The sequence below is a fragment of the Pan troglodytes genome, chromosome 4 (genome assembly GCF_028858775.2).
Source record: "Pan troglodytes isolate AG18354 chromosome 4, NHGRI_mPanTro3-v2.0_pri, whole genome shotgun sequence".
NCBI classification, from domain to species: domain Eukaryota; kingdom Metazoa; phylum Chordata; class Mammalia; order Primates; family Hominidae; genus Pan; species Pan troglodytes.
The window spans coordinates 170,211,842-170,229,043 of NC_072402.2; the positions used below are offsets into that span (position 1 = coordinate 170,211,842).

The 17,202-nt window shown below is 50.3% G+C and overlaps 1 long non-coding RNA gene across 1 annotated transcript; it reads right to left on the reverse strand.

Moving 5' to 3' along the window:
- Positions 1-9,333: 9,333 nt before the first annotated feature.
- Positions 9,334-11,704, reverse strand: LOC134810030 (uncharacterized). Its single transcript, XR_010157098.1, has 2 exons — positions 11,549-11,704; positions 9,334-10,112 (listed from the first exon to the last, which is right to left on the reverse strand). It is a non-coding gene; the product is annotated as an uncharacterized LOC134810030 (long non-coding RNA).
- Positions 11,705-17,202: the final 5,498 nt, after the last annotated feature.

Here is a 17,202-nt window from a genome sequence, read left to right on the forward strand (position 1 = left end):
CGTGAGTTCATTTCTGGGGCGAGGTCCAGGATAGCGACATAAATGTGGGTGTCTTCAATCCAAGTTCTCGCTGTCTGCCTGAGACAAAGGTGCGCTTTTCACTGAAGATGGGCTTTGGGCAGTGGTCCTAAAGAGCTGCGTTCATCTGATGACTGCCCTGCTCCAGGCCCTTTGCACATTATGTCGTCTGTCCCCACCAAGCCTTCGAGGCACTGTTATCACAATCCCCATGCTACAGGTGCAGACATGGAGGCTCAGCAATGCAACGTGAACTATGTGAACTGCCCACAGTCATCAGGGAGGAAGGGGCAGAGCTGGGATTTGAACCCAGGTCTGCAGGGACACCAGGGAACCTTCAAGGGTTAAGCTGGAGACTGGCCGCTTAAATTCCTCCCCCTGCAGCCTGGGAAGGTGAATGCCATTATTTCCAAATTGTGTCGGCAGCATGATACCCCCTGCAAAGGGAGCCAGGCTTGGAGTGTTTGTCAGGAACCACCAGGAGGAAAAGAGAAGTTGCACGGCCAAAAAACCTGGAACTTGCTGAAGGCCGGATATTTCTGTAACTTTTGCCTTAGGCATCCCAAAAATTGATCACTCAGGGGAAACTGAGGCAGCACATCAGCCTTGTGCTCCTCGAAAGCTGGGCCCAGGTCAGCTCCATCTCTGCCTTCCTCCTGGCACTTAACGTGCAGTCCCTTACCTGCAAGAGGTGAAGGGCTTGGTTCTATGGAGCCGCTTGTACTATATTTGGGAAGGGGAGTTGGTCCTCCAGCCCTTCTCTTCTTTGTCCCCTGGTACCCTCACTCTCTGGGCCTTGCCAGCTGTCAGGCTGCTGCACACACCGGCCCTCTGATGCCCTCACACCTGAGCAGTGTAAGCCAACAGTGTGTGTGAGTAGCTTCAGAGAGAGTGTGGTGAGTGGGAAGTACGATGAGAACTTCGCTATCCAGATCCTGTGTCTTGTACAGATGCATGAGCCATGGCTATCCACCGAGGATGCCTGTCATCTCCTCCAAGAGCTAAGCTGCCGCCCAGCCTCTGACAGCTAGAAAGAACCTTTTGTTTCTTCTGTGCCTGGAGGAAGGCCTTGTATTGTCTGTTTGTTCAGCGAATAGGCTCTGCCTGATTGTGGGCCATTAATAAATGCATCTGTTTGGATTTCACAAGTATATTTGAATTCCCAAGTCTTCCACGGCATACCAGGAAGCAAACACAGCCAACACTTTCAGAACTAATACCCCAGCAGGACACGTGCAGGATTAAACTGGAAACTGCCAGAATGGAAGTATGCAGAGAAAGCACCTGGCACATAGCCAGGACCTGCTGTGTGTTGGGTGAGGTGGGCAGAGCTGGGCTGTGGACTCAGACAGATCGGGGTTTCAAACCTGTATCTGCCATTGACCAGCTGTGTGACCGTGCAAGGGACTGGCCTGCCTGAGCCTCAGTTTCTTTGTGTGCAGCTGAGAATTTCAATCCCTAATTGCATGGATTGTGTGGTATAACATGTGTAGAGTGATTGCACCGTTGCCTCATTTATTCCTTACTCTCTAAGGCAGGTATTAGGCATTCCCACTTTGCAGACGAGAACACTGAGTCTCAGAGAGGAAATCAATTGCCCCAAGTCCTACAGCCAAGAATGCTCTGTTGGGTTACAAAGTCACTGCTGACTGCTAGTCTCTGCCTTGGACTAGCCAGTTAGCTCTTTAGTTTTTGTAAAACTATGCAGCGATTGGAGCTGTGGGATGATCTTGTCCAGGCCTCCTTATGGACCAGGCTGGTGGCTGCTGGTGGGCTGGGTTAGGGACTGCGTGGCCTTCCCCTGGACCCCAGGACTTCCCAAAGGGCGGCTTTGGGCCTGATGGCAGCTCGGCCAGTTGTTTCAACACAGCCTGTCTGCTCTCAGCTTCTTGGTCGCAGTTTGAATTGTTCGGTTCCTCCTGATACTGGGCGCCTGCTGGGGGCTTCTCGCCTGCCTCTGGGGCGGCCCATCCTGGTGGATGTGGATTTCCATGTATGGACTCAACGCGGCTCTCCCCAGACCCTGCGTTGACTTTGCACAAGGATTTTTTTTTCCTCTCTTGTAGCTTCCTGGGAGATGGCCTGTTTGATTTTTACAGGAGCTGTCACTGTAATTAACCTTCACTGAGTTCTGCGTGGAGGCTGACTCAGGCTTTGTCTGGGAAGGAAGCGTGAAGGAGTGAAGTGTCTTATTTCTGCCTCTCACTTGCTGAATGATCAACTTACATGAGGGGATTTTGCCCCCCTGAGCCTCAGTTTCCTCCTCTGTGAAATGAGCACAAGGAAACTCAAATGAGCCAATGAGATAATATTAACTTCATGTTTGCTAGGAGGATGAAGGAGATGGCCTGCACACAGGCCAGCACAGCGAGAGGCACACCCGTGGGTGAGCGCAAACCCCATGAGGGCAGGGCCCGGGTCAGCCTTGCTGTCGGCTGCATCCACAGTGCCCAGGACACTTCTGAGCTCCTAACAGGGCTGGGGAACGTGTGTTGAATGAGTAGTTATTGCTGTCACCTGTCTCTAGGGGCTTCCACTTAAGAGCTTCATAGTCTCAGGAGAGCGCTAGGAGAGACGGCAGCTGGAACAGCTCACAGGCAGAGATGCCTGCGAGGGGGAAAGGGTGTAATTAAATTGCTGTTTAAGGAGCAGCTCGTCCGCATGCTGGGAGCATCCCTGCCTGGGTATGGGTGCACACGGCGGGCAGTGGGGCAGAGGCCTGGTGCCCCCTGCATGCCGGGTGCCATGCGAGGCAATTCATGCACCTTAACTCATTGAATGCTTTCAAGCATTCCTCACAGGCGGGAGGTCACCCTGTTTTGCTAATTAAGAAATTGAGGTTCAGGACAGGAAGTGACTGGTCCAAGGTCACATGGCAAAGAGGAGGGGGGCCAGGAAGCCCGATTAAGTCCCTGGAGAGTGTGTCTTTATGTTTCTGCCCATTGGCCTCTCCTCCCTTTGGGGAAACACCTTCCTCTGCTCCCTGACCCAGGCTTGGCCACTCAGAGCCCCTCCGGAGGCTGGGGCAGAGGGCTCTATCTGCTGGGGTGGCTGAGCTGGCACAGTGGGGTCTCAGGTGCTGCTGCCAGCCATCTTGCCCCTGTGGGGAGGGCCTCCTGAGACGAGAGCCCCACAGAGAGCAGAGCCACAAGCAAAGAGGCCCTTCCCGACAACACAGTAGAGCCCCTGAGGCCGGCTCTGCCCTTGGCCTTTTCAGTCCTGGGAGCAAATAAAGGCCCATTTGGGCTAAAGCTAGCTGGAGTTGGACTTCTGCCACTTGCAACCAAAACAGTCCTGGCTTGTGTCATCTGGGGTGGGAGACGGGATAAGCTCTGTGAACAGAAAAACATGGAGGGCATGGCCTCATGTGCTGGACTGGAGAGGGGCTTCCTTGGTGGGAAAGGATTTCAACCGTGCATCCAAGATCTAGGGGAATCCAACCAACACAAGTGGTGCTGGCTTTGGTTCTCTCTCTCTCATTGGGGCAGAATCTGATTGTCATGGACAGTTGGGTGTCTTTTCCTTGACTGACTGTTAAGCCCACCAAGGTAACACCTTATGAGTAGACTCACTCAGAGCTTTGGGAGAAAAAATTACATCTTCTCGGCATGAGCTGAGGATTCCATCAACTTGCTGGCTTCCTCCCGCCTCTGCCTGCCCGGCAGTGCCTTGCTCTTTGAGAAGAGACTGGGCAAGCTGACTTCCCTGTGACTGGGCCCCAGAGTCCCCAGCAGGGAAATGTGATATCTGGGGAGACCCCCTACTCCCAGCCCTTCCTTCCCAGAGTCCCCAGCAGGGAGATGTGATACCTGGGGAGACCCCCCACTCCCAGCCCTTCCTTCCCAGGGTCCCCAGCCAAGAGCAGGGAGAGTGAATAACAGCTCAGAACACCTCGGCCGATACCAGGGCTCACTCCCGCCGGGGAGAGCTTGCTCCCTGGAGCCCAGGAAATGCCAGGGCAGCATTCTTGGCCAGCAACCTTCCCCTCTACCCCTCCAGGCTTCCCTCATTCTTCAGCCCCTTCTTCCCTATCACTCAGAGGCCAGAGCAGCGGTTCTCAGAGTGTGGTCCCTGCGCCAGCGGCATCAGTGTCATTCACATGCTTGTCAGAAATGCAACATTCCAGCCCCCATGCCAGACCCACTGTAATAATTTGCTAGGGCTGCCATAACAAAGTCCCGTAGTTTGGGTGGCTTAAACAACAGAGACTTCTTTTCTCTTCGTTCTGGAGGTTAAAAGTATGAGACCAAGGTGCTGCCCAGCTTGCCTGCCTGCCTTCCTTCCTTCCTTCCTTCCTTCTTTTTCTTTTCTTTTCTTTCTTTTCTTTTTCTTTCTTTCTCTTTCTTTCTTTCTTTCTTTCTTTCCTTCTTTTCTTTCTTTCTTTCTTTCCTTCTTTTCTTTTCTTTTCTTTCTTCCTGAGACAGAATCTTGCTCTGTCACCAGGCTGGAGTGTAGTGGCACTATCTTGGCTCACTACAACCTCCACCTCCCGGGTTCAAGTGATTCCCCTGCCTCAGCCTCCCGAGTAGCTGGGACTACAGGCGTGCACCACCATGCCCGGCTAATTTTTTTTTGTATTTTAGTAGAGACGGGGTTTCACCATATTGGTCAGGATGGTCTCGATATCCTGACCTCATGATCCACCCATCTTGGCCTTCCAGAGTGCTGGGATTACAGGCATGAGCCACCGCACCCAGCCCGGGTTGGTTTCTTCTGAGGCCTCTCTGCTTGGCCTGCAGATGGCCACCTTCCTGCTGTGTCTCAGGTGGTCATCCCTCTGTGTCTTGTGGCTCACTGTGTCCTGATCTCCTCTTCTTATAACAACACCAGTCATATTGGATTAGGGCCCACCCCAGCGACTTCAGTTTACCTCATTTACTTCTTTAAAGGCCCTATGTCCAAATACAATCACATGCTGAGGTACTGGAGGTTAGGGCTTCAACATGCGAATTTTTCTGGGGGAATGCAATTCAGCCCATAACACCTACTGAATCGGAATTCCTGGGGAGGGACCTGGCAGTCTGTGTTGTGAGGAGCCCCTGGTGATTCTGCTGCCTGCTCAAGTGTGAAAACCACTGGACTAGAGTTTAGATCACCCATGAGGTACCAAGCCCTGTGCTAGTCGCCTAGTCAGTCAACAAATGGTGTTAGCTCCTGGTTGATGGGTGCTGGGTCACACATAAAACCACCCCCAGCCTCGTCCTCCTGGAGGGCACACACAGTCTGGACAGGGGGACAGATGCAACAATTGATTTAAAAGACTCCATTAAATGATTCAGAGAGAGACCAGGGCTGGAAGATACTCAGGGTGCCCTGGAGCAGAGGAGGCTTCTTGGAAGAAGCGAGGTGACCGCCTGGATCTGAAGGAAGAATGATGGTTACCAAGGTCGGAAGCAGTGGCTTCAGACAGGTGCCCCAGCCTAGGGATAGCATAGACCAGGAGCCTCGAATGTGACCATGGGCACCCCAGGGAATGTGCAAGGTAATTCCCTGGGGTACAGGAAGAAATCACTAAATTTTTAAAAATCTTGATAAACATTCAATAAAAGGATCAAAATGAGGATCCACCAATGAGGATCAGTGGTTCTCACACTGGGTTCCTTGGGACCCTGGAATTCTGTGGAGATGCCCCAGGGGGAGTGGTGGACTGAGCATTTTCATTTTCATTTGCCTTATATGTCTATTTTTCATCTTGCCTTTCTTTCATTTCAACTATTGAAGTATACTTTAAATGTATGCAACATGTTAGCACAGAAGTACAGGTAGCTACTTTTGATGATAAAAAGTGTATCAGTATTGGGGTGTGCTGAAAATAATTCTATGAATGTGGTGCTTGTCAACAAAATGTGGAGACCACTGTTGTATATATACAAAGGTGGGGAGGCTGGAAAGAACCAGGAAGACTGCTGTGGCTGGAATCCAGAAAGGAGTGGGGCAGTACATTGACGTGAGGCTGGAGAGGTATCTTAAGGGGCAGTGGGGAGCCACTGAAGGTGCTTGAGCAGGAGAGGGGCTCCATATCATATTTGTGGTTTTATTTTTATTTTTTTATTTTTGAGATGGAGTTTTGCTCTTTTTGCCCAGGCTGGAGTACAAGGGCACGATCTTGGCTGACTACAACCTCCACCTTCCGGGTTCAAGTGATTCTCCTGCCTCAGCCTCCTGAGTAGCTGGGATTACAGGTGCACACCACCACACCTGGCTAATTTTCTGTATTTTTAGTAGAGACGGGGGTTTTACCATGTTGGCCAGGCTGGTCTCGAACTCCTGACCTCAGGTGATCCACCGGCCTCGGCCTCCCAAAATGCTGGGATTACAGGCGTGAGCCACCGCGCCCAGCCAGATTTGTGTTTTAAAAACAACAGTCTGGCTTCTCTGGGGAGGATGATGTGAAGCAGGCAAGAGCAACTCCAACTTAGAACCTCTGTGCTCTTGGGGGTAGCAGTCTGGAGGGGTAAGGAAAGGATGTGTTCTGGAGCCCCTTGTTCTTGTTTCCAGTTCCCCTCTACTTCTTTTAGTTGTGTGACCTCATTTACAGTGTTCAATCTCTCTGTGCTTTGTTTCCTCACCCTAAAAACACGAGTCACCACAGGGCTGTAGTGAGGATGAAGCCACATCATGCAAATCAAGGACTGAAAACAGAGCCCAGCACAGAGAAAGCACTCTGTGTGTGTTCGCTGTTTTTACTGCTGTTGTTTCCGCAATTTGCCTGGGCCCTCCTCCAAGGCAGGAGACTTATCTGTCCACCCTGAGCCCTCAGCAGCCCAGGCTGCTCCTGGTAATGCTACCAACTCACTGTGTGCCTTGGGGCAAGTCCTATCTCTCTATTTGGAGACTCAGTTTCTCCTTATGCAAAATGAGGACTAAAATGAGGATCCACCAATGAGGGTCAGTGGCTCTCACACTGGGTCCCTTGGGGCCCTGGAATTCTGTGGAGATGCCCCGGGGGAGTGGTGGACTGAGCATTTTCATTTTCATTTGTCTTACATGTTTGGATCATGTAAAAAATTTCATTTGAACAAAGAAATCTGTTGCTTCTAACAACCTTTCAAAAGCTTGAATACAAATGGATGAGATGTTCCGTAAAGGTCTTCCAGGTCCAGAGTTGATGAATCTTGTTGCAAAATCATAATGGGCTAGCAGCTTAAGTCGCCCGTTATAAATGTCTCCCTGGCACAGAGTTCAAGTTTCTCACGTATAATCCCTGCCCCCATTAGGCCCGGTAATGCCTGTGCGCAAGGATGTATAATACCTCTCCCTCGTCAGCTGCCAGCTGGCCCTCAAGATTTATGTGTGGCTCCTGTTTTTCCTCATGCAAACGCTGCCCGTCGGTTCCTTCCATCTTTCCTAATAAGTCATCTTCCTCACCCTTGGTAATCTCTCTCACTTTTCCCGGGACCGCCTCCAGCCGGCCTTCGTTTATGCAGCCGGCAGATGCCAATTGGCAGCATCCAGGGGCTCCAGTGTGTGAAAGGGGCCCCAGTTCAGTGGGGATATTTGAGCTGAGCTTCAGGCTGCAGGTCTCGAACTTCGGTGAACATCAGAATCTCCCGGCAATGCAGTTTTCTAGGCTTCAGGTCTTCTGACCAGAGGCTGCCTTGGAGTCCAGGAATCTGAACACTTAACGAGCCGCATGTGGGCTTCTGAGGCAGTCTTCTTGAGAGTGTTCTAGCGGTCTAGGCCTCAGTGTTCTAGAGACGATGTCTTCAGATTAAGTTGAAAACCACTCCCCTTTTCACTCACATCCCTCCTCCATTCATTCATCCAGCCAGTCGGCAAACCCTCACCGAGCACCCACCTATAGCCAGCGTTGCACTGAGAATAAAAAGATAAGCCAGACCCCGACTCTCCCCTTGCCAAATGCACGGTACAATTTGGGAGCTTACAACTTTATGTCTAATAGAATGAGGCATGAAAGCAGCAGGTTAAAGAGGAGATGACCCAGGCTCTGGAATGAGATGGGCTGCTCACTAACTTACTGGCTGTGATGGTTAATACTGAGTGTCAACTTGACTGGATTGAAGAATACAAAGTATTGATCCCCGGTGTGTCTGTGAGGGTGTTGCCAAAGGAGATTAACATTGGAGTCAGTGGGCTGGAAAAAGCAGACCCACTCTTTATCTGGGTGGGCACCATCTAATCAGCTGCTAGCGCGGCTAGAATATAAGCAGGCAAAAAAATGCGAAAAGAGAGACTGGCCTAGCCTCCCAGCCTGTATCTTTCTCCCGTGCTGGATGCTTCCTGCCCTCGAACACCGGACTCCAAGTTCTTCAGTTTTGGAACTCGGACTGGCTCTCAGCCTGCAGATGGCCTATTGTGGGACCTTATGATCACGTGAGTTAATACGTAATAAACTCCCCTTTATATGTATATCTATTCCATTAGTTCTGTCCCTCTAGAGAACCCTGACTAATACAGCGACCCTAGGAAAACAACTAGGCCTTCCTCTGCCATGCTATTATTACAATGGTGATAATAACAGAATGTGCTGCTGGGGGTTATCAGGAAGATTAAACAGGGTCATGGACGGGAGCTCTTGGCCGATGCCTGGCACACAGTGGTTTTCAATAAACAGTGGTAATTCCATTTTAGGTGGAATTTGCTTTCTTTCTTTTTGAGATGGAGTCACGCTCTGTCGCCAGGCTGGAGTGCAGTGGCGCGATCTCGGCTCACTGCAACCTCCGCCTCCCGGATTTTCCTGCCTCAGCCTCCCGAGTAGCTGGGACTACAGGCGTGTGCCACCATGCCCAGCTAATTTTTGTATTTTTAGTAGAGACGGGGTTTCAGGCTGGTCTCGTTCTCCTGACCTCATGATCCGCCCGCCTCAGCCTCCCAAAGTGCTGGATTACAGGTGTGAGCCACTGCGCCTGGCTGGAATTTGCTTTCAATATTTAGGATATTTAGCTTCCTCTTTAATCATCCAAGTCATCTCACTGTTAGAAAAAAAATTTTCTTTTTTGCCTTCTTGCAATGAATCAGAGCCCTGAATGAAGGCAGGGAGAAGGCAAAAAGTATTTCTTTTCAGATCAAGGTTCCCCTTTCCTAGGATGCCTTGGGCTGGGGCGTGACTAATCCTTCTCTAGACAAGTCCATGGCCATGTCCTCTCTTGGGAGAGTGGCTGGAGCTCAGGCCCTGATGCCAGGTGAGTTTGAATCTGGTTCCAGCTGTGTGGCCATGGGCAAGCCACTTCGCCTCTCTGAGCCTAAGGACAGTATGTACAGCATGGTACTGTTGAGGTGTTATATACAGTGAGATCTACAAAGCTTATCTAGGCACATATTCAGCAGCTGTAAACTATTAGCAACAATTCGTCATTCACTGAATAGATATTTATTGAGCACCTAGAATCTGCCGCATGTTGGACTTTACACCACACACACAGCAGTTCATTCAAAAACAGACCCAACAATAAGTAAACAAATACAGACATAGATATGTCAGGGTGCTGAGCACCATGAAGAAAAATAAAGCAGGGGAAGGGATAGAGTACGATGGGGGGCATGGGTGGGGGTATTTAACTAGGACACTGCAGGAAGTCCTATTGCAAATGGGCTGTTTGAGCAGAGCCCTGAATGAAGGCGGGAGAAGGGAGCCTGTCTGTGATGTCTCCTGACCAGGGTCTGGTGGCGGCAGAGACTGGGACTGCAGCCCCGCATTGGCAGCAGGTCTTCCACGATGGGGTGTTCCTCCCAGCTCCCCGCCTCCCTCCTCCTGCTTCTGCTCCCTTTTGGCAACCCCAAGAGGCTGAGAATGTCCTTGGCCACGCTGCTCCCTGGGGCCAGGGCTGTCTCCCCAAGAAGGAGTCCAGTCTTCCCTGTGGAGCTCATGACAGTATTCCCTGGGAACACAAGCCGTGGAGAGGAGACGCCCCGGGAGTTAACAAAGGCACTGAACTATTTAGCTTAATCTCTGACTTCTCTCTCTTGACCTCTCCTCCAACCAAGTAGATAAATGGCCTCGCTCTGTTCAGTGCTTGGCTCGGGTCACAATAAATCAGCTGGCTGTGTATGCGTGCACGCTCACTCTCCCAAGCTGAGGCCAGCCTTCCTGTGATAAACCACCAGTATTTATTCCAGTCTGTCCTGTGTGTGTCCTGGAAACAGAAATAATTTGGGGTTGGGGTGTGTTTTCAGGTTCATGCTCTGCTCTTCTTATCCCATAGAGTTTGACAGAGCTAAGCCAAGCCAGAGTTACGCTGACACACAAAAATGACACAGGCTAAATCACAAACCCTGCAAAGGCTGCTGAGTTTCATCATCCCCGTCCCAAAGGCAAGCCCCTCTTCCCTTGAGTAAGGATACCTAATGTGTGTCAGGGGATTCACCAGATGCAGACAGGAACCAAGCCCCATCCTGCCCTAGAAGAGCCTGCAGGCCGGTGAGGAGGGCAGACAACTTTCACCCAGGACAAAAGTTGCTAAGAGAATAAAGAGACATCACATTTTCTTGAGTCCTCACTATGCACCAGGAGTTGTTCCAAGATCCCAATTAGCAGTAACGCATTTAAACCTCAGAGCAGCTCAACACGGTAGAGGTGTGTTCCCATCCACAGCACTGCACTGACACCAGACAGCCTGGGAGGGCTGTGGGAGCCAGACTGGGTATGACTCTGTGGCCTGGGGTCAGATGTCTGCAGCTTCCCAGAGAAGAACACACTTGATTGAGCCTTGTTGGGGTGAAGAAGCACCTGACAAGTGGAAAATAATTCCAGGCAGAAGGACCAGTGTGGGCCACGAAAGGCACATGTGGTCCTGTGGTGTGCTCTCAACCACCCAGGTCCTATTATCGTGCCCATTTTCAGAGATCAGTGAGGTTGAGCAAGTTGCCCAGGGACACACAGGAGACTGTTCAGATTTTCACTCCTGGTCACCAACTACTGGGTCTACTGCCTCCAGACAATGCAGGTCACAGGGGCACATCATATGGGACCTCCTGGAGGGCTCGTTCTCATCTCAGATGTCAGGAGGCACGGCCCAGAACGTGCAGGGCCCTGAGATCTGTGCTCAGCGGCTTGGACTGGAGGCTGAGTAGACCAGTTGTGAGCAGGCTCTGGAGGCTATGGCCCCAGTAGCCCTAGTGGCTTAGCAGGAAGACCACAGCCTGCACCAGCCACTCACTTCCAGACCCCACACCAGAGGCCCCTGAAAGGGGGCAGGATGTGCCTCTGGACTTGCAGACACCCACCCTCCATGACAGTCCTCCAGGGGCCCATCAATCCCCACAGCCTTTCCTTCTTCTTCAAGGGCCTCCGCCCTAGAGAGGGACTTTTTCGTGAGAAAACAGAGGTGCCTTACCCCACCCAGTTCCCCTTCCACACTGGGAAGGCAGGGCTCGGAAGGCAGGGCTCAGACCGCAGGGAGGGATGGAGAAGGGGGAGCTCGGAGGCTGCTGGAATGAACTGGGCTGGGGGTGGGAGGCATTCCTGTAAAGGAGGACTCGAGGCCTCCAGGGGCTGGGGCGGGAGGCAGTCAGGCTGCTCGAGATTCTGGCCACTTGGCGCAGTCATATTTCAGAGCCTCGGCTTCCTCACCTGTAACCTGGGGACAGTGGTCGTTCCTTGAGGCACGCCAGGAGGGGAGAATGAAGCGGAATATGGAAAGGGCCTCCCCTTTAGTAGCTGTTCCCGGCACAAGGAGTTTGGGTGGTGGGTCCCCGGGAGGACCTATTTATTGTTAGTATGAGCCATGACGGCAATCATCTAGCAATGCCTGCTGCGGCACGAGACCAGAATGGCGGACACGGTGGAGAAAGGCAGCCCTGGTTGTACTCAGCCGCGCGGGGCTGTTTTCCTTCTGCTGGTGGCTGCGGCTGGGGGGTGGAGGGGGCGGGTGGGGGCTGAGCTCAGCTCTTAGCTGGAGATGTCTCAGCATCTGATGTGACACTGCTGTTGTTTTTGGCTTCACATCCAAGACTCTTTCGCGGCTAATTACTCACTGTCTTGGGAGACTGGCCCAGGAGCCTGAGAAGGGAGAGAGGAGAGAGAGTGCCGGTTTCTGTTTTGCAACCAGTTAAGGAGGCAGCAGTGCTGGGACCCATGGACCTGGCTGGAAGGAATAAAGTCTTTTGCACGCTCTCAGCTTTATTGAGATATAATCTACGTACAATAAAATTCACAGTTTGGATAAACCTACTAAAAACCTACAAAACCCATAAAACCAAAAAATCATCACCCCATCAAGACTTAGAATCTCTCCAATAACATTTCCTCTTGCCCCATCTGTCAATACCCACTCTGCCCTAACTAATCACTAATCTGCCTTCTGTCACTATGTGTTGGTTTCACCTTTTCTAAAATTTTATATGAATGAAATCACCTAGGATGGACTCTTTGGCATCAGGCTATTCTCATGCCACGAAATGTTTCTGAGATTCACCTACCTTGCCGAGGGAATCACAGGTCCATTCCTTTTTTTTTTTTTTCTTTCGAGATGGAGTCTTGCTTTGTCGCCCAGTCTGGAGTGCAGTGGCGTGATCTCGACTCACTGCAACCTCCGCCTGCCAGGTTCAAGCAATTCTCCTGCCTCAGCCTCCCGAGTAGCTGGGATTATAGGGACCCACCACCACGCCTGGCTAATTTTTATATTTTTAGTAGCTGGGACGACAGGCGTGCACCTCTACACGTGGTTAATTTTTGTATTCTTAGTAGAGATAGGGTTTCACCATATTGGCCAGGCTGGTCTCGAACTCCCAACCTCAAGTGATCCACCCCCCTGGGCCTCCCAAAGTGCTGAGATAACAGGCGTGAGCCATCACACCCGGCCGGGTCCATTCCTTTTTAGTGCCAAGTTGTATTGCATTTATGTGGACACGACACAATTAATTTACTCATTCATTTACTAATAACCATTTTAGGTTGTTTCCAGTCTTTGGGTGAACATATGCTCTCATTTCTCTTGAGTAAATACCAGGAGAGTAAATATCAGCGGAGTTATTGGTGCATATTATAAATGTATGTTTAGTTTTATAAGGAACTTCCAGACCTTTTCCCAAAGAGGCTGTACATTTTACACTCCCATCAGCAGTGTCTAAGAGTTCTAGTTACTCCATATCCTTGCCATCACTTGATATTGGAAATCTTTTAAATTTTAGCCGTGTTGTTAGTAGGGGTTAGTAGGTATCTTACTGTGGTTTCAATTTGCATTTCTCCGGTGATTAATAATGTTAAGTATCTTTTCACAGGCTTGCATCTCACATGGGATTTTGAAAATGAAATGTGGGGAGTCTTGAACCAAGGCCTTGACACTCCCATAAGAAGACCTTGGAAATTTGGGAGGGGATTAGAGGATCATGTGCCATTATCCCTACCTCTCCTAACCTAACTTTTAAAACTGGAATGGTTTATTACATGAGTAATATACATAAATGTATTCATCTTGCAAGAATAGGAAAAATGTCTTATGTAAGACTTGAGACTCCCATGACTGCACTGAGGGATCCCTTTATAACCCCTTGTTTCTTCTCAGAGATCCTTCTTTATTTTTAGTTTTTTTAGACAGGGTCTTGCTTTATGGCCTAAGCTGGAGTGCAGTGGTGCGATCACAGCTCACTGCAACTTCCAGCTCCCAGGCTCAAGCGATCCTCCCACCTCAGCCTCCCAAGCAGTTGGGACCACAGATGTGTGCCCCATGTCCAACTAATTTAATTTTTTTTTTTTTTTTTTTGTGGAGACAGGGTTTTGCCATGTTGCCCAGGCTAGTCTTGAACTCCTGAGCTCAAGCGATCTGCCTGCCTCGGCCTCCCAACATGCTGGGATTACAGGCGTGAGCTACCACGCCCAGCCCCTTCTTTATATTTGCAGACATGTCCCCCCCCATCACAAATATCCAGTATATGTTTTTATGGGTGTGTTCTTACATGCATGATAAAATGCTGTACAAATCATTCTTCAGCTTGCTTTTCCCAATCATCAGACTCTCTTAGAGGTCTTGCCATGTCAGTACATGTTGATCTGCCTTGTTCTTTTTGTTGGTTAGAATTCCATTGTAAGGATGAATAATAGTTTATGAATCAGTTTTCCTACTGCTGGATACTTAGGTTTGCTTGTTGTGTTTTGTTGTTGCAATCGTACAGCAAATATCCTTGTCCTTGCTTTCTTTGCTGATATGTGTGTGTTTCTCAAGGCAGATTCCAAGGAGTGGAACCATCAAGGTTTTGTATCAGTTATCTATTGCCACAACAATACTGTGTAACAAACAACTCAAGATTTAATGGCTTAAAACAACAATCGTTCATTCTCATCAGTCAACTGGTTGTTGGTTGGGTAGTTCTGCTGATCTGACCTCAGCTTAACTGATCACAGCTGAGTGTTACTTATGTGTTCAGGGCTGGCTGGCGGGTCAGCTGGGGGCTGGCTGGTCTTGGATGGTCTTAGCTGGGAAACTCATCTCTGCTTTATGTGGCCTCTCTTCCTCAATCAGACTGGCTTGGGTTCATTCTCGTGGTGGGGACAGGGGCCTGAGAGAGAGTGGAATTACTCAGGGCTTCTTGAAGTCTGGGCTTAGAACTGGCTCACCATCACTCATGCTCCATTCTATCAGCCAAAGCAGATCAGGAGATTCCACAGATTCAACAGATGGGAAAATAAAATCCACTACAGTCTGCCTCCTGGGCTCAAGTGATCCTCCCACCCCAACCTCCCGAGTAGCTGGGACTACAGGTGCTCACCACCACGCCTGGCTAATTTTTAAATTTTTTGTAGAGTGGAGGTCTCATTATTGCTCAGACTGGAAAACTCACTTCTTGACAGGAAGAGTGGCAAGTCACATTGCAAAGGGTATGAACACAGGGAGGGGAGAAATTGGGGCCATTTTTTGCAGTCTACTACGGTTTTTGAATATGTACATTTTCCATTTTATTGGATATGCCGAATTGCTCTCCTAAATGGTTGGTTCAGTCTACACCCCATGGGCAGTGGGCAGGAGAGACCGTTTCCCTATAACGTGTCATGCATAGAGTCTGTGCACTTTGCCAGCATGTGGGCCAGATCTGTGATTCTCCAACATAGTGCAAGAGCTTACAAGGCTACAGGAGAAGTGAAATGCACCCTCCAAGAGGCTTCGTTTTACTCATCTTTATGGAGGCAAAAACCCATTTCTAAAAATTAAAACAAACATGGAGATAACGCATGACCATGCAAAATTCATGTGACGTTTAAAGATAAACCATAAGTTTTCAAAGAAACGTCTTGCTAGCAAGGCCAGCTACTTCAGACTTGACACTGTACACTCAGAACTTCTGCATTTGCTCATTTGTGTGCCCAGTGAATACTTAGAGATTGCCTCCGGCATACCATGCATGGTTCCTCGTATGGGGTCATAGCAGTAGATGTGAGAGTCAAGGCCTCCGTCATATTGGAGTTAAACATATAGGGGGAGGAAAGAGATTCTAAACATTAATAATTTCCGAAAGTAATAAATGCCATGAAGAAAATAAAACAGGGTGATATGATAGAGAGGCACCAGGGCTGGCGGCTGTGACCTTAGTCTGGGAGGTCAGGGAAGGTGATTTGAGTAGGTGACATTTGAGTTGAGCCCTAAGTGACAAGAAGGAGACAGCAAACTTGAAGAGCTGAGCTTGGAAGTGTGTACCAGCCTGAGGAAACACAATGCAAAGGCCCTGGGGTAGGAACAAGCTTGGTGTTGCCTAGCAACAGTGGGGAGGCCAGTGAGGCAGAAGCCCAGGGAGCCCAGGAGAGAAAGGCAGGAGAGGAAGACATAAAGGGTGGCAGAGGCCAGATGGCTATTGAGCACTCACTTGTGCCAAGCACTGTGTTAGCTACCTTCACAGTCTTTTGCCCTTGGGGCAGAGAAGAAGTCAGTGCACCCTCTGCAGGTCTGCTATGAGCTGGTTAAAATGGATTTACATCACAAGCAGCAAGAACCAGGGGAGGGTTGGCAGTGCTCACACTGACAAAATGGTGGTGATCTCCTGCCAGCATTGACAGGGCAGAGGGTGGACTTCAGGTCATGGTTTGGTCCATGGAACTGGAAAGAAAAGGGATGGGTTCAAAAGCAAGGAAGGGGGCTCCAGGAACAGCATCAAAGGCCACTGGGAAGGGGCTGGCTGTGGGGACCCAGTGCCAGGTGAACCTGGGAGTGAGGCCAAGCCACCGGACTCCACCAGCCAAGCACACATGCCCGCACTTGACCATTTGGGGAACAGAAAGGAGAGCCCCCGGCCAGCATAGGCCACCCCCAGCAGCAGCACATCCCAGGCAAGCCCACACCCCCAGGTGCTGTCCAGGAGAGACCTGCCTTCCAAGACTCTGCTACCACAGCCCAGTGGCTCTGGGACCCTGGGCAAGTTGCCTCACCTCCCAGCTTTGGTTTTCTTAGTATGCTAAGCCTCAGTAAGAAAACTGTCTCCAACCACAAAGGTATCCTACTGCAACTCTCCTAGAGGTCTCTGTTCAAATTTTGCCTCGGAGCAGTCAGTAAGCCCTTCTTTCTGTCCAGCCATGTTCTCTCTTGTGGGATCAGAAGCCCTGGGCTTGCATGCTGCCTTGGTTTCTCATTAGCTGTGACTGCATTTCTTGGGCCTCAGTATCCTCATCTACCAACTAAGGAAACTTCCGACTCCCAGATCCCATCAGACAGGAGACCAGCTACCCTCCCAAGGAGATTCTGGAGAAGTGGGGACAGAGATGAGCTGATGACAACCTCCTCCCCGTCCCCTCCCATCATGCACAGGGTGGAGTGGGGGGAACAGAGCCAGCAGATGAACATCCCAGAAGGTTATAAGCCAAATAAACAAGCAAAGAAAACACCACAAGCTTTGTATACCCAGCCCAGAACCATGCCAAAGGGCTCCTTTGAGGTTTGTATCGGGACTGCTGCTGCCAGGTAGGTCTTGCCCCTGCAAGACACGGCCTGGGAGGCCCCTCACCATTCCTGAGAGATAAGATCCCTTTCCTAATCGATTGCCTGAGTAAATGCACGCTAAGCAGCATGGGTGGGTGAACCAACACGAGCAGCGCTCACATAGATACACACGGTCTTAGGCAAACACTCGACTTGTTTGTTCAGGCTCAGACGCTGGCTGAGCACCTGCCATGCGCCGGGGGCTTTCACCTGCTTTGTTTCATTTGATCCGCTCTGTGAAAGCTGGGGAGCAGCTTGGCAGCAGGAGATACTCCTGGTTTGTTTGTAAATTCCAACCAGTGACCAGGCAGCAACATATGCGTTT